This window comes from Bidens hawaiensis, unplaced genomic scaffold (genome assembly GCF_021521415.1).
Source record: "Bidens hawaiensis isolate Kalapana, Puna unplaced genomic scaffold, B.hawaiensis_p1.1 tig00000237_1, whole genome shotgun sequence".
NCBI classification, from domain to species: domain Eukaryota; kingdom Viridiplantae; phylum Streptophyta; class Magnoliopsida; order Asterales; family Asteraceae; genus Bidens; species Bidens hawaiensis.
Genome location: NW_027491021.1, coordinates 2994578 through 3018320, shown reverse-complemented (window position 1 = coordinate 3018320; position 23743 = coordinate 2994578).

Sequence of the window (23743 nt, the reverse complement as noted above, 5' to 3'; positions counted from 1 at the left end):
AAATGTGCATTCTTGAGGAAATTCTCAAAGTGAAACAAATGGGTAAGATTTAGCTGCGTGATTTGCTAAGAATCTATTTAGTGCAACTAATCTACCATTAAGTGTTTGCACTTCTTTATGGGACGAAGGAGAAGGCATGTGGGCTACTGCCTGGAATTTATCCGGGTTGACCTTTAAACCCGCGCCTGTAACAATCACTCCTAAATATTTTCCATCTTCCATCCCAAAGGAGCACTTGGCTGGATTCAACTTCATGTTGATACTTCTCAAAGTTTCAAATGTATCTTCTATGTATCTCAGCATTTGATCTTCTTCGATGCTTTTTATCACCAAGTCGTCCACATACACCTCTAAAGTCCGACCAATCTGATTCTGGAAAGCTTGATCCATCAGCAGCTGATATGTAGCACCCACGTTTTTCAATCCAAAGGGCATCATTTTGTAACAAAATGTGCCTTGGTATGTTCGAAATGCTGTCTTGTCCTCATCATCCGTCGCCATGCGGATTTGGTGATAGCCCTTGTAGGCATCGATGAAGCATTTAAACTTGAACGGGGCCATAATATCTACTTTGAGATCAATTTCGGGTAATGGATAACAATCTTTTGGGCATGCCTTATTCAAGTCTTTAAAGTCTATGCACATCCGCCATGTTCCGTTGCTTTTTGGAACGATGGCCGTATTAGCCACCCATGTTTGGTACTTGATTTCTCGAATGATTCCAGCATGAAGAAGATCTTGTACTTGCTCATTCATAGCTTAGGTTTTTTCTGGACCCATCTTTCGCTTCTTCTGAACAATCGGCGTGAATGCTGGGTTCACCCTTAATTTGTGTTCCGCAATATTACGCGGGACACTGGTCATGTCGGCAGGTTGCCAAGCGAAGATGTCCATGTTTTTAGTTAATAACTGCTTCAAAAAAGTTCTCACTATCTAAGAAATAACAGACCTGATCACAACTGTCTGATCCAGGATTTTATTGTTCAATACCCACTTTTCTGGTTAAGTCCGCCGAACTTGCTTTGGAATTTTGCTGGGTTTTGAACTTTCTGTAGCAAAACAGTGTCGGTTAACATGAATGATTGCCACGCCAGTGTGGGTCGGAACTCCTACTGCACCGTGAGCTGTAGATGGGTGAGCGTTAAAGTCACCAATTGCCTCTCTTCCTAAAATGATATCATGCTTAGACGTTGCCGACAAAAGCAAAAACTCAACCTCTTCGGTTCTCGAATGAATTTCGTCACTAACAGTGACTGGAATTCCATCAATAAGAGTGACTGGAAAAGATATCACCCCTCGAGGGTGCATCACCTACCCTCCAAATCCAGATACAGGAGAATGAATGGGTTTTAACCTCTCATTGTCTTCTTCATCGAGCTGCTCAAAGCACTGTTCGTACATTATATCCGACGTACTACCAGTGTCAAAGAAAACATATTGCGAACAATAATGACCAAACAGGGCGGTGATTATCAAATGATTCTTATTGCAAGGGCCTCCTTTGATTCGTGGAAAAATCACAGGTTCATTCTTCCATTCTTCATCCATATATTCTCTTCTTTTTCCTCCCACTTTATATCCTCCTTGGAGCATATGGACGTTCAAGTCTTTAACTTGTTTTTTGGGCGGGCCCTGGTTATCTCGTGTGGGAGCTTTACCAGTCCCTGATGTTGTACCTTTGACCAAATGTCCAAGTGTCCCTGATTTAACAGTTGCCTCAATTTCATTTTTCAAATCTATACACTCGTTCGTATTATGACCTATGTTTTCATGGAACGAACATCGTTTTTTAGCATCAAGGAACGATCTCCTTGTGAGTCGCTGTGGCTTCCTAAAACTCACGTTTCCGTGGTGAGGATTTCAGCAGGAGTCTTCGACAGTGGGATCCAGTTATTGTTGACCTGCACTGAAGAATTCGCCTTGTTTTTGTTGCCAATTAAAGATCTGGCATCAAATTGTTTTGATGGTTCTGCAGAAGGTTGGAGCCTTGACCATATCGTCCATTTCACCTGCTTGTTCGGCCGCGGAGTCTGGAATTCGACCTTTATATTCTGCTTTTGACTATTAGTCGCCAAAGTCTATTTAGCCTTGCGAACAGCTTCGCCGCGGACATAATGTCATTCTAAGATGTGGGCATTCCATCCCTTCCGGTCAAAGTCCAAATCAACTCATCGTTCTTTACATTTTTGCGAAAGGCTCCCCACAACATGTCCTCACTCACGCCGCCGATGTTGAGGCTCTCATTGTTAAAACGGGTAATGAAGTCCTCAATAGACTCATTATTCCGCCTAACAACATCTAATATTTCGGACGAATCACGAGTGTGTTTTCTTTGTTGGCTTAAGTGTTGTGAAAATTTGGCTACAAAATCATCCCAACTCTTGATTTGTCCGTCCGGAAGTTTATCGAACCACTCTCATGCTGCACTAGTGAAAGTTAATGCAAACACGTGGCACCAGTAGGGAAGAGTGCAACCGCTGACTCCTTCTACAGCCACGAAGTTCAGTACGTGGTCACTGGGATCAGTCATCCCATCATACTTCCCTACGGATGTTGGGATTTTTGCATTGACTGGGAACGGAGCAGTTGCAATACGTGCAATAAACTTCGATTTTTCATCAAAAGCAGTCGCTTGGTATGGCTTAGAAAAGTCTTCCACAGCGTCACTGTGATAACCCGCCTGGCGAACTACCGCCTGCGGACGGCTAGTTCCCTCGTGCAAATGAAGTTGGATATCACCGTTGTAGTAACTGATATCACCTAGACAGTATGACGAATCGTAACTGTCATACTCGTCTAGGTAGGATGAGACCCGCATGACCATACGAGGACGGTCATGCTTTCTCCAAACTTCCCTGGGATCTCTTTCCGTCTGAACACTGTTACGAATCTGACTCCTCCTTACTGTTGCAGGAGGTGAAACGGATATCTTAGGGGTTTCATCATAATTCAGAGTACGAGCATGAAGTCGCTCTTCGCGTACTCTACGCTCATACTCCGATACAACATTCTCTTGTTGAATATGGAACCACTCATTGGGAGATACAAGTCCCCTAGCGTTGGAGCTACGGTGATGAGTTCTCGCTAGTTCGGAATCATCAGAATCATCTTCTAAACCCAATTCTGAATGAGTCCGGCGAGTTTCTCTCGTGATTCGCCCCGGGTTGCCAATGTTGGAACCTCCTGGTGCCGTGATGTGCACCAGGTCTCCTGGAGTAGGACCACCTGGTGCCGTCACATGTCATAGGTCACCTGGAGTAGAACTTCCAGGTGCCGTGATACGTGCAAACACACTTGAAGCAAAACCTCCAGGTGCTTCGGTATCGGTAGCACGTGAAACAGGTGCAGGAGTTCCCGTCGGCCTCTCAGGAAGCTTACTCATATCGTACAAACCAAAAAACCAACATAAACACTTGCGTTCTAACACCAACCACGGATGGCACCAATGAAGAAACACTGAACCAATCCCCTTAACGGGTCTTGGATCTAATGAGTCCACATGGTAGGATACCGACAACGACCAAATATGATATGAGCACAACCTCCGGAAGTCCAATGATATAAACATGCAAAACAAGCACCGTGAGCTCGTTACAGGAATGACAAGAGGGGGGGGGGGGGGTCTTCCCATAACCACCATCCGGCGTGAGAATAAGTATAGTCCTAACGAAGAGAAAGTAATTAAGTAATTTAAGTAGATAGTAGGGAGTGAATGAATTACCTCATGTAGATCGTGAAGTATTTATAGCCGAAGGATGTGCGAATATGATTGGGCCAGCTGCCCCATTCTAGAAGATCTCTCATAACCGTCTGGACACGTGTTCTTACATGATAGGTTGAGCTATACATCTCATGTGTAAGGAGATAACAACCTGGACACATGTCGCTCTATGATAGGACGAGTTAACCCTTGGCCATATGCACGGTTATAACAACCTGGCCAGTTGTCCTTTATTCATTGGTTGACGGGTCACGTATTCTTCAAGTAACAATCGTGATTAATCTTCTATAAGGTAAATAGTTAATTACAGCTGTCCTGTGGCATTGCCTTCTGGTCATCTTAGCGGGTGGGTATGTTACCCTGCGGATGACTTTTGAATGTGCCTGAATGCTTCTGCGCATGGTAAGTCATGCGGGTGATCCATATGTCCCGCGGGTGCCACTTGAGGAGCTCCCCCTGACCCGCGGGTGATACTTAAGGGTATGTGGGTCTTTTTGGTGCCCTGCCTCTATACTCGTATATTTATACTAAGTTGTGTAGATTTATCTATACAAAAGTCACATGACTCAAACTGTTTTTTTTGTGAAGTTTATATCTGATTATGAAAAAGATTATAAGCATGTCGAGCGGTGTATATTAAAAATCACATATAATAGCGTATGTTACATGTTATACGGTTAAAGTAATTTTGGACAAGTTCAAGGAGTCATATATAAGGGCATGAGGCCCCTCAAGTTATGACATGTCTTAAATTACTTTAGCTTTATATTGGGATGAGAAAATGGTACTGGGTACCGTTACAAAACATGAAACAATTATTTCAGTAACAATAACAGTACCAAATTTTTTAGGAAATTAGGTTCGGTATCGGTATTTCCCAAATTTTTGTCTGTTGTAATGGTACACCGTACCAGTACCAAACCGAGCATTTTCAGTGCGGTACCAAGTTTTTGAGAAATTCGGGATCATAATTATTGAGGTCAGTACCAGTATCACTACTCTACATTGGAATATAGTTGGAGGTATTGATTGAATGTTAAAAATTAACTATGAACTAGGGCTTAGAAGTTAAAATAGCACGTATCTCCGGGTAGGATAAGCCTGGTGGCTACTTAGAACCCACACGTTGCGCTGGGTATGTGACAAAGGAAAAAAGCTTGTAAACGTTTGAAATATGTGACATAAACTATTTGTATGCTGACAATTTAATATGACTTTATAGCGTATGAATTAAAAAATGTCTAAATTGCAAAGTTATCAATGTTGGTGATTAGAAATCAAATCACAAATCTTTAACTGCATATGGAACAATAACACAATGATGATACACAAACGAATTCTTTGATTAATACGATTTGTCTGGTATATACAAACACAAAGTGATCGACGCAGGGGTATATAAACCCTACCAAGCGAAGCAACGGTTAATCATAACCGTTTAACCTAATTACATATGGCCCATAACTTATTTACAATAATACTTTTGACCCTAAACATACTTTATGTAAATAACAAATAGACCCTTAAAGTGTATAGCCTAACTAATATTTATGTCACACCCCGACCAAAGGCGGCGGAACATGCTGAGGTTGCCCATAAGCGCATAACACTATTTTGAGCGATAATATTTAACAAACTATACTTGTTCATAAGATAAACATAACAAAATATAGCAAATAAACATTGTTGATTTTTGCTAATATCCTAAAGGTCTTGATGACGTTTTCTCCAACTCCATAATCAACCTAAATGCAAACCTGTAACATTTCATAAAGTAAAATTTATCAACACAAAGGTTGGTGAGCAATTCATAGTTCAATATATGTAAGGACTTTATGTGATATGAGGGCATCTAGTATACACTTGTGATATATAAGAAATTACATAAATCCAAAATAAGTTGCTGCGTTTTCCTCAAGAAAACCAGTATGTATGTCCGTGTTTTCAATACAGAAAACAAGTATAGGCAAATGTATTGTGTTTTTAATCCAGATTATAAGTATACGAAAATAGTTTAGTTTTTTCAATCCAGAAAACATGTATACGAAAATAGTTTAGTGTTTTCAATCCAGAAAACAAGTAAGGAAAATGTTTGGTGTTTTCTCTCTAGAAAACAAGCATATGAAAATATTTTTTTGTTTCTCTCCAGAAAAATAATCAGAAAACACATGAACTCACCTGGTGTCACATGTAATAGACTTTTCTCAAAACAAAAAGGATGCACTTGACTCACTAACCGTTACCTAGTACAAGTTTTATGTTATGAGAATGTGTTCAACAACACATGACTCTAAAATCCACGTATGGACTCAACACACAAACACAGACTTGACACGATGATTCCTGGTGATAATAAGTAAAGTAAACTTACCAAAAAGTCTTAACATGTATCCACATATCATATCATGGCAAAGCAACCAACTATTCATCATACAACTAGACTTATGATCATTCAGTTCACGAGACAGATTCTAGCATGTACAAACTGATTTTTTTCAGTAAGCAAAACTTAAGGATAAATGATACAAAATTTACCATAGTAGAATATATGAATTATGTTTCTCAAGTAATTTTAATTATATTTTTCTCATGGATACAAGACTCGCAATAGTTCAGTCATTGCATATAGGTACTAACAGTTCAGCGGATTGCGCAATAAAAAGTAGTTCCATGGTTCTCTCAACTAATTCATCTAGATTGTGCAAGACCAATTGCATTATCTTATAAACTAATAATACTAAGTTCCAGAAGTGAAACCAACCCATTTGGTTTTATCATTACGGAGTTATGGTGTTGGAAAGACAGACCAGAATATAACTCCACGAATCAGTTTTGACTTACACTTTTGTAAAATCATAAAAGGTATTCAAAATTCATCCAAAATTACAAAATTTACCTTTCTGGATACTAGACTCAGAGTACTATATCCTAAATCAAGAATAGATCAAAAATCATTGTTTAACATCAAGTTACAAGCCAATCATTAAACGTGAACGAATCTGTAAGCAAATTGTTGTCTTCAAAACTCAAAACCTAACATGTTTATGACATCTCTAGGGTTTCAATTCATCAATTAATATTATAATCATCAATATTACAGAACTTTTGACATTTAAGGTTTATCAAGAACTCATAAAAACATTAAATTGATGCAAAAAACTTACCAACTAGTGTTAGGATTGATGTGAATCACTCATAGACCCACCAATTGCAAGAATAGAGATTAAATTGAAGGACTTGTGTGTGTGTGGAGTGTGTAGTTCGTTAGAGAGGGAGAGGGGAAGAAAGTTCGGCATCTGGTTAGGGGGATTTATGGTTGGCTTATTTTAGTTGATACATTTTAATCAATTTTACAAGTATGGTCCCCGTTGAAACAAGTTTGGCTTTAAACGAAATTTTTTATTACGAACCTTGTTACAACAAATCATTATGACTAAAATACTAACCCATGCTAATAAAAATAAAGTCTCGTTGATATCTTTGTGAAAACTGTTTAATAAAAGCCAAAAACGTACAAGTTACATGCAATCAGTCGAAATTTCACACAACAACCTACGAACTAAACATATAATTATTTAGCATGTAATGTCACATAGAGATTATTATAAACATATGCTTGATGCATTATTTTCATATAATAACTAATAACATGTTAAGAGAGTATAATGTACTAAATCGTGTAACACATAAAATCATCTAGCATATAATGATTATATCTGAATTATTTAAACATATCTGATTCGACATTAATCACCAACGCATACTGACGGACTCATATGTATGACTCGTTATTGACTCGTGTAAATGTGACGCATGACGTGTAATATAATGGAGTTTGGGTTAACGGAGTTAACGTGAAAATGTTGTGTGTCACACACAACCCAAATGGAACCATTGAAAGATACAAAGCTCGATTGGTAGCTAAGTGATACACATAGACATATGGAATTGATTATTCCGAAACCTTTTTTCCGGTTGCCAAAATCAACACCATAAGATTCTCTTCTCTATAGCTACAAACAAACAATGGCCACTCCACCAGTTTGATGTTAAAAACGCTTTCCTACACGGGGAACTTAAAGAAGAAGTATATATGAAAACTCTACCCAGATTTACCGAAGGCTTTAAACCAGGAGAAGTCTGTCATCTGAAGAAATCCCTATATGGTCTAAAACAATCCCCTCGAGCATGTTTTGGCAGCTTTACCATAGCTATGAAGAGATATGGATTCAGATAAAGCAAATCATACCATACCTTGTTCCTTAAACAAAGAGGCAAGCTTATTACATGTCTAGTTATCTATGTTGATGATATGTTTGTAATAGGAAATGATGAGGAAGAGATGAAAAGGTTGAAGGCAAATCTATTTTCAGAATTCGAGATGAAGGACTTAGGTAGACTCAAGTACTTCCTTGGAATTGAAGTACTAAGATCGAACAAAGGGATCTTCATTTTCCTAAAAAATTATGTTCTTTACTTGTTAGTAGAGACAGGATGATTGACAACAAACCTTCAAACACCCCTATGATTATGAATCAAAAACTCTTTATGGAGGAAGGGGCAAAATTGGTTGACAGAGGTAGGTACCAATGAATAGTGGGAAAATTGATATATTTGTCACATACTCAGCCATACATAGCCTATGCAGCAGGGGTTGTAATTCAATTCATGCATCAACCCCAAGAGCCTCCTATGGCAGTTGCTTTAAGAATTATTAGGTATCTTGTAGGGATAATATTTTGTATTATTATTTATGTATATCTTTTTGTTTACTTATAATCAGTGTATTACGTACTCTATACGTTTATTTTGAACCCATGAAATGTAAACCTTGGAGAAATGGGAACCCTATAAAAGGGTCAGTTTACCCATTTCTCCAAACAACACTCTTGGAAATAAAACATCTCTCCACAAAACTTCTCTCTTTCTTTCTTTCATTCTTTCTTTCTTTCTTTCTTTATGCGTTTGCAAACAAAGATCCGAGATCCGAGTTTTGTTAGTGATTTCCGCTAACTAACAACACAGATTGATCTGAGTAAAGTTATGAGATCCATTATATAGGACCTATAATTGGTATCAGAGCTTTCATCTCAACTTATTGTGGTTTTAGAATCATACTATATGGATTTTGATATTAGTTTTTGTTGGATTTGAGGTTGTTTTTCGTGTTACTCACTACTTTTAGAGTACTTTACACCTTAGTTCTACACGAAAATCATCGAATCTGTGTGTTTGTTTTTTTTTGGTTTTTGTGTTTGGTTTAGATTTGGTTGAAAAACTCAGATGTAAGCCGATTTATTGGTTTTTTAAAAAAGTCTTTTTGACTTTATTGGTAGTTTGGGTGTTATCTTCTAAAAAATAATCAAGTTGAATTTTTGGCAGGAAAATTCTAATCGAAATTTTTTTTGGCAGAAAAATTTTAATAGACTTTTTTGGCAGGAAAAATTCTATTCGAACTTTTTGGCGGGAAAAATTCTAATCAAATATTCTGGCGGGAAAAATTCTAATCGAATTTTTTTTAGGAAAATTCTACTAGAATCGAATTTTTTGACGTGAAAATTCTAATCGAATCATGTTTTTTGGCGGGAAAAATTCTAATCTAATGGTGAAATTCTAATCGATTTTTTTTGGCGGGAGAATATCGATTTTTGTTTTGGCGAAAGAAAAAAAACTCGATTTAATTTTTTTAGTCAAATTTTTCAAAAAATAAAACGAGTCGAAATCTGAAACGAGTCGAATATTTGAAAAACAAATCAAACTTTTGTGGGATTCGTTTGAACTTTAAACAGAATTTGCTCATATTTCAAGACTGTTTGGTTTGATAATCTGATTGCAAGAAATTTTTACAAATCAGAGCTTGAAGGAAATCTAGATATGAGGGAAAGCCGAAATGAAATATTAAAAGGAGAATTTAACATGTTTAAACATATTCAAGGAGAATCGGTTGCTTTTCTTATCATCAGATTTTAGTCACTCGACACTAAAATGAGAAGTGTCGGTATCAACAATGATTTGTCTGAGATCAACATGAAGTTGTTGAATTCACTGCCTTAAACATGAGACAACAATGTGATAACCATTAAAAGAACAAAAAATCTAAATACAATTACTCTTACTGAGTTGATTTCATACATCAAGTCTTTTGAAATGGATGACAAGTTGTGAATGAACAATCAGTCCAAAGAAAATAAAGTTAGGACAAGTGTAGGTGGAAGTAGTCAAGCAAGTCGTATCAATCCTGAGTGTGCTGCAAGTGGAAGCGTCAAGCAATTCCTATCCTTCCCGAAGTACACACACTTGTGCTCCCAAGCATGTATAGATAAAGTAGAGAGTTATGGAACTCATAATGCCACATTGATTAGAGAAAATCTAGGCATTAAAAGTCAGAATAATGAGTACAAAAAGGTTGAAAAAGTATCCACTACTAGAATTAAAACTCATAGCAATGACATGAAAAAATTACATGAGAAACTTTTTTAGTGTAATAAGCTAGTTGAGTTTCACGAAAGATGAATAGTTGAATTAAGCGCTAAAATTGAAGAACTAGAATTAGAACTTGCCCAAAGAAAAATAACTATGGAAATGTTTGAAATGGCATCTGATAAACTGAATGGGATCATTGGGGCACAGATGGGAGTGAAACAAAAGACGTGATTAGGCTATAATCGTACCGCAGTCCCTCCACCGTTCGATGACAACTATACTAGCCTACCCATTCTAGTTTCAATACCCCTCCTGAGGATGAAATGGTCTATGGAATTGGTCACGTTCCAAAGCCTAAGACATTCGTTCCTGGGTTTTAAAAACTGTTGATCCAATGCATGTGCCAGTTGGTTCTAATAGTGATTCATCATGTTCAACAAGTTGTGTAGAAGAAACTGGGTCAGTGGAAAAGAACATGAGTTGTGAAAAGAAAAACGTGTTAAATTCACATTATGATTCTAATGTGAATCCAAAACAATCATATGTCAACCCTGTCTATAGTAATAGCATTTTTGTTTCCAGAAAAACACTTTTGACATTTTAACCTTTGAGAGTGTTGATGTTGGCACTCCTCACATTATTTTGAATAAAAATGTTGATGTTATTTCATATAGTGATTGTGAAACCGTTTATTATGAATTTATGTTTGAAAACCATGTAAAGGAACCTGTTCGAGTGAACATGCCGAGTTGTTCACAATCTAGTTGTAAGCTTGAGGATTAAACACCCAAAACAAAAGTGTTTGAAAATGATAATCAAGCGAGTACTTCATTTAACTATGTGCCACCAACCAAAAGATCATTTTCTCAAACAACTAATCATTCACAAAGTCCTCAGTCATACAACTATTTTGATAACATATACTTTGATAATTACCAACAGAACTACGTTGATTCATATTAGACTAGTGTTTTTGATGATCGGGGTCACCTGTCAAATGGGTTTTTCAATCATGTTCCCTTTCAAGGATCACCTTTCCCACCACACCAACCATATTATAGTTCTGATGAGTTCTATGGCACTCATAGGAGAAAATGTTGTTTTGTGTGTGGTAATTCTTCTCACTTTGCAAGACATTGCAAGCACTAGTTCAAGAAACAAATTGATATTCAAAAGAGTCTTAGTCAGTCCCCAAAGGGAGCTTTTGGTAGCCCAGATTCAAGGACTGATCAAGCTGGTAGTGGAGCCAGTGAAGTGGATGTGAGATCCAAAGTAAATACAGTAAAACGCATGAGGAAACCTTTTTGGAAAACTAAGAAGGATAAAATTAAAAAGGATCCTAAGATTGTAAGGTCTAAGGATTCACCATAAACAGTTTTAAAATCAAGAAAAGAAAAGTCCAAACTTGCCAAAACCAAAGAACAAGTTTTTGCTTGGATTCCCATGGATTGTTCTTCAAGTGATGACTCGCCAAGAAATAAATTATTTTCAGGAAATAAAATCAAGTTTGGTCAGTTTACGGTTGACCTTTCGAGAAAAAAATGTCTCAGGAACCCATGTCTAATTAAACGACGAGTGCATGCAGGGTCAATCAAGGAGGACTATCAAGAGTATTCGCTACTTAGATCGTGGTTGCACTCGACATATGATGGGAGATGAACCCTTGTAATGCTAAACCATTCGTTGGCATATTCGATTCTTTCGTAAGCGACATGGGAGGAAAAAATTCAAGGAATGGGAAATGTTTCATATGGTACTTTATAGTTTAACAACACCAACCTTGTTCAAATAGCTCAACCATAATTTGTCGAGCGTTTCTCAAAATCACCTCGTCCAACTACTTCTCTCAAGTGATGGATCCAGCATCAGTTACTGGTTTCTGTTTGAATCTCTTCAAATTTGTTATACATTGTGATAATGCATGATTAATATTGTCCATTGGACAACAACTTTGCTGAACTTTACACTGAATCCATCGATTATGTCTGGTTGAATCGCTTGGCATGATAAATTTTGAAAAAAAACAACATATTATATTTTTTGTATGTAAATTTGTAAATATTTTTCAAATATTTCACAATTTAAAGGGAGAAAAGGGGTTAAATATAACTCACCAAAAAGATTTTTAGTTTTCTTTTAAGAAAAAAAAATGAATAACTTGACTTGCCAATAAGATTTTATTCTCTTTTAATGAAAATTAGAAAGTGATTCAAAAATGTTTGCCCACATAAAGGGAGCTCCTGTTTAGAGGGAGTTAGATAATTAAAAAATCTAAAATTTTGAGAAATTGATCCGACCTTTGGAATATGATAAGAAATTATCTCTTATAATTCTAGCACATGAAAAGAGTAGATCAAAAACTAACAAGATCATAGCTTGATGTGTTGATAGGCTTGACAAATGAGTAAGTGTCAGAGTGATATAAACTTAAATTTTCGCCTATGCTAGTGGTTACAATACACGTTTATGAAGTGGCTGTCGACTCCGACAAAGTCATATCAATGAAGGCGAAACGTAAATAACATGTCATACCCAAGTCTCTCTTTTATGCTATTAAGCGTCAGTTTTATTCATACTGTTTCAAGAAAAGTGTCAAGAAAAGAAAAGAAAAAGAACCAGGAAAATTCAAAAGAAGCCTGTTTTAGGATTTTTAACTTCTGCTTTATTTCTTTCTTTATTTTGATTCAAGCCTTGGACTTTCTAAGTTTGTAGTTATACGAGATCTGATTGTTAAGGCCCTGAATCTTTTGCTTTGTTTTATTTTCTTTCCTTTTGTTCAAGCCTTGAACTTTCTCTATTTGTAGTCGTACAAGACCTGGTTGTTAAGACCCTGAACTTCTGCTTTATTTTAATATTTCTAGACAGAGACAAGTGTCCAAAATAAAGTGTCCAACGTGTCAACAAGCATACTGCGATCAACTAAGAAAGGTTTAAGTCAAGTCGAGGTGACATGTGAAAGCAAACTAAGCCCGGCGTATGATGGTGTCTGTAATTTGTCGGATTGACTGGGGACCACACAAGTATTGTCTCTAATTCATACCTTAACGTATCACGTTGACATCAAAATACTTGTTAAGTTTAACGTGGACAAAATATATCTACAATCGAATTTGGGGTCTTGGCATAACAATATTGAAAGAGAAGTGTGATCTAGGACGTTATCAATGTGATTCCATGTTGTGATCTTTCTTGCAAAAATATTAAAATTGCTAGAAAATTTTGTAAATATTATTTATATATAATATTAATTTCATCTTTACTCCTATCTTACTTTTTTTATTTTATTTTTTTTTATTTTATATTTCAACTTCAAAATATTGTGTATATTTTTTTCTTAATAATAAAATATATAAAAATGCCAAAAGGATTTTAAGTTTTTATTGTGTTTGTACATATTTTATTAAACCTTTGTTTCATTCCAAATCATGTGTTTTGTTGTCAAGGTCGTTCATACAAAGTTCGTTGGAAACCTGGACTTAAAAAAATCTTTTACAAATTGAGGGACTGAAATTGATATTTTATGAAAAGTCAAGATAAAATAAAATTCAGATTTATTCTACAAACGCTTCAAACCGGGGGGGGGGGGGGGGGATGTCTTGGAAAAGAAATTTCTTCTTTGACCCTCAAGGGGGTCTTTTAACGAATCTTATTCGTTCCAAGTTTTTTGCAGTTGTACATAGACCGGTAGATCAAGATCAAGTCTGCTGGGCTGCAAAGAATGAAGTTGCAGATGCTGAAGCGCATAAAAGAAAACGTGAACATGAAAGTTGGCAGTTGAACCTAAAAATGAACTGATCGTGAAGGAAAGAAACTAGTCAGCTCAAGAAGTTCAACAAGAGAAAATTAGATGACGAGCCTCCCGCATCTAATGTTCCTAATATTTTTTGTTGCCTATCCTTCCCATAAAGTAAGATTGAAATTCGATTTTACAAGAGTGGAAAATAAAAAATTGTCCAAAATCCAATCTTGTTCAAACTCTTGGATCAAGACAAGTACTAACTTTCAAGAAATAAAAATGAAAAAAAGAACTTGAAGAAGGTTCCTCGACATACTCAATCCTAGAGGGAGATTGTAGGGCTAATATTCTATATGATTATTACGATTGTGTATGTCTTTCTGTTTGGTTATAATCGGTGTATTACATACTTAGTACGTTCATTTTGTACCCATGAAATGTAAACCTTGGAGAAATGGGGACCCTAAAAGGGACACTTTACTCATTTCTCCAAATAACACTCTTGGAAATAAAACATCTCTCAACAAAACTTCTCTCTTTATTTCTTTGTGTGTTTGCAAACTAAGATCTAAGATCCAAGTGTTGTTAGTGATTTCCGCTAACTAACAACACTGATTAATCCGAGTAAAGTTGTGAGATCCATTATATCGGACCTACATATCTCAAGGGACAACTGATCATGGTGTGTTATTTAAATCAAATGCTCATTTAGAAACTCAAGTATATACTTATGCATGCCAGGCGAGAGATAAAAGTAATCGAAGGTCAACCTCTACATACTTTACCCTAGTTAGTGAAAATCCTGTCACCTTGAAAAGCAAGAAACAGAAAGTGGTGGCCCTGTCCAGTGCAGAGACCGAATTTAGAGGTATATCTTGAGGCTTAACTGAAGTTTTGTGGGTTAAAAGACTCCTCCCGAGATTGGTTTCCCTCCAAATAAACCCAAATAAATTTTACGTGACAATAAAGCTGCCATTCAAATCTCGGAGAATCTGGTACAAAACGACTGAACAAAACACGTTGAGGTGGATAGGAATCATTAAAGGAAAATAGAAACGGGGGTCATTGAATTGCCATTTGTTCGGTCTGAAGATCGGCTAGCCGATATTTTAAAAAAAGTTGTCAATGAAAGAATCTTAAACAACTGTTTGGGCAAGTTAAACATTGGAGAGCCCACCATTCAACTTGATGGGTAATGTTAGAAAGGAATATTTAGTAAATATTGGGATCAGTCAAGAAAAGGAAAACATCATCTCTGATATGGCAACGTAACGGCGCACGGGTCCATTTTTTAGCCTAAAATTGTTCCCCAGGTTATTTTATATCCATTTATAGTTATATTATTTGCCTACAAAGCTTATGTCTTATTATTATTAAAAAATATATAGATAATGTAATCAATTTCATCCTTCCAATTTTATGCTCGATGACACAAAATGTGCGGAGTGCACACTGCTTTAGTTTATAATTATGTTAGGGGCGAAGCCCCTAATGAACGATGGTTCGGGGACAGCGCCACCGATTGCGGGGTCTTAGGGGAGGCAACGCTAGTTCGTTAATATTGTTTAATTAGAAATCATTAGTAAATGAATTTTATGATGATGTCACACATAATCATAAGTGTTATTTGAAGGCATTATTAATTAAATTCGAAATTTAATTAATTATTGTATAAGAAAATTATCTTTAATCCTATCTGCTTTAGAGATTTACTAGATGCTCTGATCAATTTGTTGATCCCTGGTTAATCTTCCACACAAAGTCATACTCTGTTCTTGTCTTATACATAGAGTTTTATCTAATTAAATTATTCAAAGAATCCCCAAATAACTTTAATCATAAAGTTTTCACACGACTCTCTATAATCCAGGTCGCAATTCCTAAAATTCCCAACACGAGTGAGATCAAAAGTGTGATGATCTTGAACAATGGTAATTAACCGTCAAATCACAGGTAAAAATAACTTTAAGGTGACCTTGACAAACGACACAAAGTTGCTCATATGCTCAAAATGATTTCAAACATCATCATAGCTTAAATGAATCAAAATAAATCAACGTTACAAAACGAAGAATCGGATCTCCACGGTTGCAACATACGTTTCCGTTTAAAATAACGGAGCAACATCATAGCCAAACACAATTAAGCAGACCAATTATAACTTCTATAGTACAACCAAGCTTCCATGTAGTACAAAAAATAAAGCTCGTAAAAAAGTGCCACACCAGACTGACATAAAATGTGCTCATATCGATTTCAAACCGGCCATCATCATAGCAAAAATAAATTGAAATGAATAATGGGTCCAAAACGTAACCGATCACAACCTCAAACACCATTCAAGCCACAAAAACACAAAAACCACCACTAAATTGAGAACAGTCTTATCATTTCAACCCACTAATCGAAGAAATTCAAGAGGCTCAGGTCTCCGGCAACAAAGGTTGCGGTTACTTGTCACGATGTCAAATTGCAATAATTGAATGTTTGCTATCACATCAAATTAATCATTAGGGATAACGTTTAGAAAACATATTTTTTTTGTTATTGTCTGCATAAAATATATAACACATGAGAGCCCTTAATCATTAATAATACAATTCTACAACTTCATTTTAAATCTTAATGATAATAATACCTCTGCTAAATGTAGCACAAACTCCATATTTTGCAAGTGCAAATACTATATCGCGAGCCGCTACATCCCGCATGGATTTTGGGTGCTACACGTGGTATGATGCCTCTTTTTATATTATGATTGTATAGTGTGCTTCTTTACAGCCACCACTATATATGTGCCTCTATTATACCAACCCAACCGCCGTAACCATCATCTTCTCACCGGCCATCGTAATCATTGTCTTTTCCCTCTATAAGAGTGCCTACCTAATCGATGGTGTCGACGACAACGGTCAATGACTGACTTCTATATAGAGGTAAGTTCAAAAGGGAACTCTAAAAAATGAGCTAGTGGACTCCATCTTAAAGTATCCATCTAATCTTCTGGTGCACATTTTGTGTTGTTTGATCCTCTACTCTCACATGGCATCATCAAACCAAAAACATAACCACCCCCCCCCCCCCCAATCAGACACTCATAAGCCTAATCGTAAAAGTTAAAATAAACCAGAACACTAAGGATGTTAGATAGACATTTTTTTTACTTTTTTAGTTTTTATGTTTTTTTTATTGTACATATATTTTAGAGGTTTGATTTTCTTATAAAAATGATATGATGTATGTGATTGGGGGTGAAGTAAGATGGAGGGAGATGATAAAGAGTTGGGAAGAGAACTGGGGGTTCCCCAATTTTCACTTTTTTGAAGGTCACTTATAAACACCTCTCTCTCTCTCTCTATGTATATATATATATATATATGAACGAGTGATTATAATTTAGTAATGAAGTGACCAAATTTAGAAAATTTGACGGAGTGATTAGGCGATTAAAATTGTTGTTTGTGAAAACTGATGGTGCATAGAGTTTTTAGCATGCTTCCTACCTCTTTATATTGGAAGTTCTAAGTGTATCTAGAATAAAACAAGAACCAAAATGGGTAAAAAAAATATGGGTATCTTCATCGTCGTAGCAATTGTAACAGTTGTGGATCAAGGTGTTGGTGGAGCATGTCCAGGTGGAACATGTCCTCAGCCTGGATCATGTCCAGGTGGAACATGCCCTCAGCCAACAGTGCATATGGTTGGAGACGAAAAAGGTTGGGTCCTTGGTGTTGATTACCAAGCTTGGGCCGACCAGAGGACATTTAAGAATGGAGATATCCTTCGTATATTCTTATCCTTTCTATTGATTTGTTATTTTATTAAAGAGATTTATGTCAGTTTTATCTCTTCAAACAAGCTAACTAAGTTAACCATATCATTTATGCAGATTTCATATACGACCGAAGCATACATGATGTGTACGTAGTAAATGAAGAAGAGTATGAAAAATGTACTTTTTACGCTCCTATAAATAATGTTCCTCTTTGTGGGAATAATAAGGTCCCTATTCCATACGCGGGTGCAACCTTTGGGTTTATTAGTGGTGTTGGACAGGATTGTCAGAATGGCTTGAAGTTTAAAGTGTATGTTCCCCGGGAATAGTTCTTTTTAAGTCCTCTTTTTTGTGTTTGTTAATTAATAAATGTCATGTCAATTAATAAATGTCATGTCGTGAAAAAAATATAATTCTTTTATCGAATGAGTTTGATTAAATTGTATCATCTTTTTATAAGTGTTTGAATCCACATTTTTATATGTATATCAGATTTGTTGAAATTTATACATGTGATCTTTATTTTGTTTATTTTTTTAGTAAAGTCATTCAAGTTATTCTTGTTTTTGAAGTCATTCAATTGTTAGTAAGTGATCCAATGTGATGTTTTATTTTTTTTTATTAATATTTAAAAGCTAAATGAAAAAAAAAACAAGTACATATGAATTCTACATGGCTACATTCCTGCTTTCTGTTTAATGATTATTTTTTAAAATTAACTTAAAGTGAAAAGTGATAGTGAAAAAGTTCTTTTTTATTCTATATAATTAAACTTATAAATAGTAATTGTTATCGGTTATGATCGATCCCTATCCAAATTGAGGTTAACAGAACTTACAACATTTGTCCTGTTTTGCATGGTCTAAAGTATTACAAATAATAAAAAAATTATTCAGTAGTAGATGTTCGAAATGAAAAAAAAAGGTTCAAAACAATTATTACACATTAAATTCTCTCTTGAAACATGAGATAATTTGGAAATCGGTGAGGTGCGATTGACTAAAGACACCTTTTGTCTTTCATCAGTGATGTTGGTCTCAAGCAAAGAGATGTTTGACAAATAGATATGTGTGTACGGCTCCTTAGATAAATTATGATGATAAAATCTAATAATCATTCAATAATTGTTAACAACCACCAAACGAATTCGTTGTCGTTACTCAGGAACAACAGTGACATCGGTCAACGCCTTCGCCACCGTCGCTTAGGAACAGCAGTGACGTTCAATCACCATCACACCACCGTTGCCTAGGGTTCCATTTTCCGAAATGGAACCCGACAACAGTTGATGTTAATAACTGATCGTCACCGGCGAATGGCATTGATTCGTTGTCTTATGACTTATCATAGCGAATGGGTGGATAACGAATAACGAGTGCCATTCGTTAATTCATTTAGACAAGTGAAAGGTTCATTCGTCATGAAGACACGCAAATGTATCCAATTCGTTATGTCTGTTTAACGAATGACCAGTGATTCGTTTGATTCAACGAATGAGCATAAGTCCTTATCCAATCTTTGACATGATTCGTCAAAGTCAAAATTGATATGAACTTCACACAGTCAACAGGCACCCTATTTGCAATTAACCCACGAATCTTGATGAAACAACACAAATCTGGTATCGCTGGAATCGTATACCCGACGCCTACAAACCCCAATAAACTAAACACCTAACCCACGTGTTTTAATGGTGTATTTGATCCTTGTTTAAAACCGGTTTTGGTTCGATTAATTAACATATCAAATTTTAACAGATTTTGCTGTGAATCATAGCGTTTGTTTCGTCTTTATCAATTGTATAGATCTAGGAATAATAAACGAGCCGTGTATAAGTTTTCGTTATAACAATCAGATGAATCGGTTTCACGAACACGATTTAGTCTTGATATGCGTATTTTCGTCACGAGGCTCTAACACCGAGAAGCTCGGGTCTTTTCCGTCGGATCTTGGTTCGGGATATAGGAGGTGTGTGTGTTTTTGAAGGTTTAGGCTATGGTGTAGAGAGGGATAAAAATGGATAGGATTAGGGTTTAAGGGGTATTTATACTCCCTTAATCTCATGGACCTAAGGCCCATTCCATCCCTTATTCCATCTTTTAAATGTCCAAGCCCACCTTCTATTAGTTTATTTATCTAAACTGATAAGCGACACACTTTTAGAAAGACGAAATTTATTTTATTTATTATTTTCAAAAGCAGGATGTTACATAAAACATAGCATCTACCAACGATTAATCGAAAATGGTTCAATGATGATAAGAACTCAATCCCAAATGTTGATGAACACAAACCAAATAATTGATGATAAACGAAAGTCCCAAAAACACAACTGTTGAATCAATTCCAATAAACATATAGATTCAATCAACAAAAAGATTAATCAAAACTAAATCCCTATACATGTAATATTCATAAGAATAATCAGTTCATATTCAGTTCATATGCAAACCCTACACATGAAGTGGTCAAGAGTGGTTTAGCCTTGCCTCTACATCACGATTGACTCGAATATGGATTGGAAGGATGAAACCATGGATGATTTGGTAATTGAGAGGTGTTAAGATGTTGAAGAATTGCTCCAAAGTCGTCCTTGGTGGCTAGGGTATGTATAATATTTGATCTAGAGTTTAATTGGGCTTAAATATGAAAGAAAAACAAGAAAAAAAGATTTATCGTCAGACCCGGCCGTAGCCTACGGCCTCTGGTCACTGCCTTACAGCGGCTACAGCACCTAAACACCGTTTTCTTCATAAAATCTTCATTTCAACTCTGTTTTCGTCCCCGTTTGCGGCCACGTCTTCGTATTTCAATTCTCTATCATATCATATATCATTACTCTCATTTCACCTCCATCATAAATGCTCCAAATTAGCTTCTTTAAGCTCCTTTAAGCTCCAATCACCTGTAAACATAAAACCAACCAAATTACTTGTGGTCGATACATATAAAAAAGTAAAACACACAATATAAAACACTTAAAGCATGTTATTTCAACCACACATCACATCCCCACACTTACCTTTTACTTGCCCCAAGCACACTCTCATGCAACACATACACCTCGATCGATGGTTCATCCATTATCAGTATTAATACTAGTGAGGTATAAGTCATACCCAATTCCCAAGAACTGACACAATCACGGTTGATAACCCACCAAATAATTTAATGATACATTTTAAACTATCGAACCGCTCAAACAAGTGTACTTTGTTTCCGGGTAAGGCACAGATGTTCATACCCATCATAATATAACATATCTCCTCTCAGTTTAATATCTGGACCAGCAAAAAGTGTGCTAGTATCTCTCTGCTCTCTATACCAAGTATGAACACAATGTAATAAGCTTGGAAGCAAATCATATCTCCACCCATTATCCACTGGTTGCATAAAGAATAGAACTAAGGGTTTTGTTGTGGCTTAGGTTAGGATGTGGAAGCGGATTTATTTAGTGACTGATGATAGATGAAACCCAATTTATTCAACAAACAAACAAACACGCTCACTATTATTTTCTAACGATATTGACTTAAACATTGACTCTTTTTGAGTTTTTCTTTGATTTTCCAACCATTTTTTTTCATAAAACTAATATCACATACGTAAACAACTGACATTACATAAACAGAGACTGACCTGAGACATACATACATTGTGTATTATGCTCGACAAATAACTCAATTACAACTCTTCTTATACTGGGTTTCATCCATAGGGTTAAAATAAGTCAAGGCTAACATGAATTGTAATGTGGGTTAAAAAGAACAAAGAAAAATGGGACATGCAACAATTGGCTCCTAAGGGATAATGTAGGGTAGGGATTTGTTTTTTTAGGCCAATACAATGCTGGTTTTCTACAGTCCTATTTCAACATACAGGTGGTGGTATTAAGATCTCGAAATGCATGAGACAACCAAGTTCTAGATATCATGGACATACTGGTTACTCTCTATAATGAGACTCATAGGACACATGTATATACTATATATTATATGTGTATTATATATAAAACAAATCTCACACACGTACCAGAGGAATTAGGCTGCCGACATAAAACATGTGTACCCGTCCCCATGACTCGTTTTCCCCATCTAAACGGTTCATTTTAATTTTTTTTTGAAAAACATTTGCATGAAGACTTTCGAGAAGCTTAAAAACTGACCATGACCAAAGACATCTACTTGGAATTAATAATAACAATTAAGAAATTACAATTCCGGCTTTTGCGCAAAATTAAGCTACTCTAAGGCAAAAATTCAATTTTCCCCCATCCCTACACTTGAGGTTGACATTGTCCTCCATAAACCTCAATGTTTATAACTTAGCATTAAAAAGAACATTAACGAGGATGGGGGTTAAAACTTACTACTTATTAATTTTAAAACCGGGCTTAATGTGATGGTCATAACAATTTATACAATTACACTTTTAACAAACAAACTAGAAAAACAAAGAAAATTATGAAAATGAAATCACCTGATATAGCAATCAGTAACTCGTGTGCATTAGTGCTTGCTTGAAACGAACCTGTCTCCTCAACTCACTCAACAATATCTGCAAACTCTCACACATGTAGAAGCATGCTTCTCACAATATTTGAATAGGCCTTTTAAATTGTTTGAAAAATGTTGATTTAAATTACCAAGCTGAGTTAAATAAATTTCATAATCAACTTTGTTAAATGAGTAAATATGTTAAAATACCTAACTCACTTTCATAGGAATCACGATTGCATTTAGCATATGCAACAAGCCCCTTAAACCCCCATGTAGCCCGGGTGGACGAGTGAGGTCTCGTGACCGTTAGAGCGAACTATACCCACAAAGTTCATATACAACAAAAAAATATACACGTACCTGAATCAACTATAGTAAAGTATGAACGCACCTTGGGTAGCTGCAACTCATGTCAAGATGATTCTTTACCGAAACATTGCAAACTCCAACTTTTCCATGTGTGGCATCCCCACACTTGACTTTTGCTACAGTAGTACGCTTGAATAAAACTGTTAAACAAACTACAAAAAATAAAATAAAATAAAATACAAATTGAAAATAAAATTTGGGTTGCCTTCCGGTTAGCGCTAAGTTTTTGTTAAGGTCTTCAGCCAGAGCGTTACCAGATTGGGCGGTTATGGTGGTTGCATGGAACATTTACCAGCTGAGTTTCCTATAAAAGCTCGGTAGTTGACCCCCTCGGTTCTACTTCCTTCTTTATGTTCAGCATGTCCGATAAACCATAGCGGGCTGGTGTGAATGCATATTTACCTTCAGAATTTCCAACATATGCTCGGGTAGTGAACACGTCGAGCCCACAAACACGTCGAGCCCACACACTCTTTCTTATATTCGAAACATCAAATATTGATCGGGGCCGAATCGAACATTTTTCCACCGAGTTTCCCATGTATGCTCGGTAGTTGATGTGTTGTGTCCATACCTTCTTTCTTGTGGTGGACATGAAAACACAACCAATAGGGGCCCATTTCTTAATACTTTGCCCAATATCCTTCATCTTCACCTTATTTTTATTCGAGTTTAAATCAACATCTCCCAATTTACCAATATGAATAATGTGTAACGGAGGATGATCGGGATAATATGAAAATATCTCAGATTCTGATTCTTTAGCTGCTGATATCTCTTCGACTGATTCAAGGCATTCAACTCTATGTTCCAACAGCTCTGGATCCTCTCCTACTAAATCATCATCATCAAACAAAACCTGGGTTACTTCCATCACTGGTTCTTCAAAGGTTGCCATGTCTTCAATAGGGTCTAAACTTTCAATTTCATACCCTAAAAGATCTGAACTTTGTTCCTCAATATTATTATCTTCAACCACAACCGCAACATTCATTGGCTCCTCAATAATTGATTGAGATGGCGTTTCCAAAACCTCCTCGACTTCATGCCTAACTTGTGAAGATATCCACAATTGTTTTGCCTGAGATTGCTTGGTAACTGAATGACCTTGCAAACCCTTTCCTATCTCTAGTAAATCATACATCCAAATCAACAATTCCAAACCATATTCTATGATGAGTTGCACTACGGATTGTTCAACATAGGAGAGACACACTTTT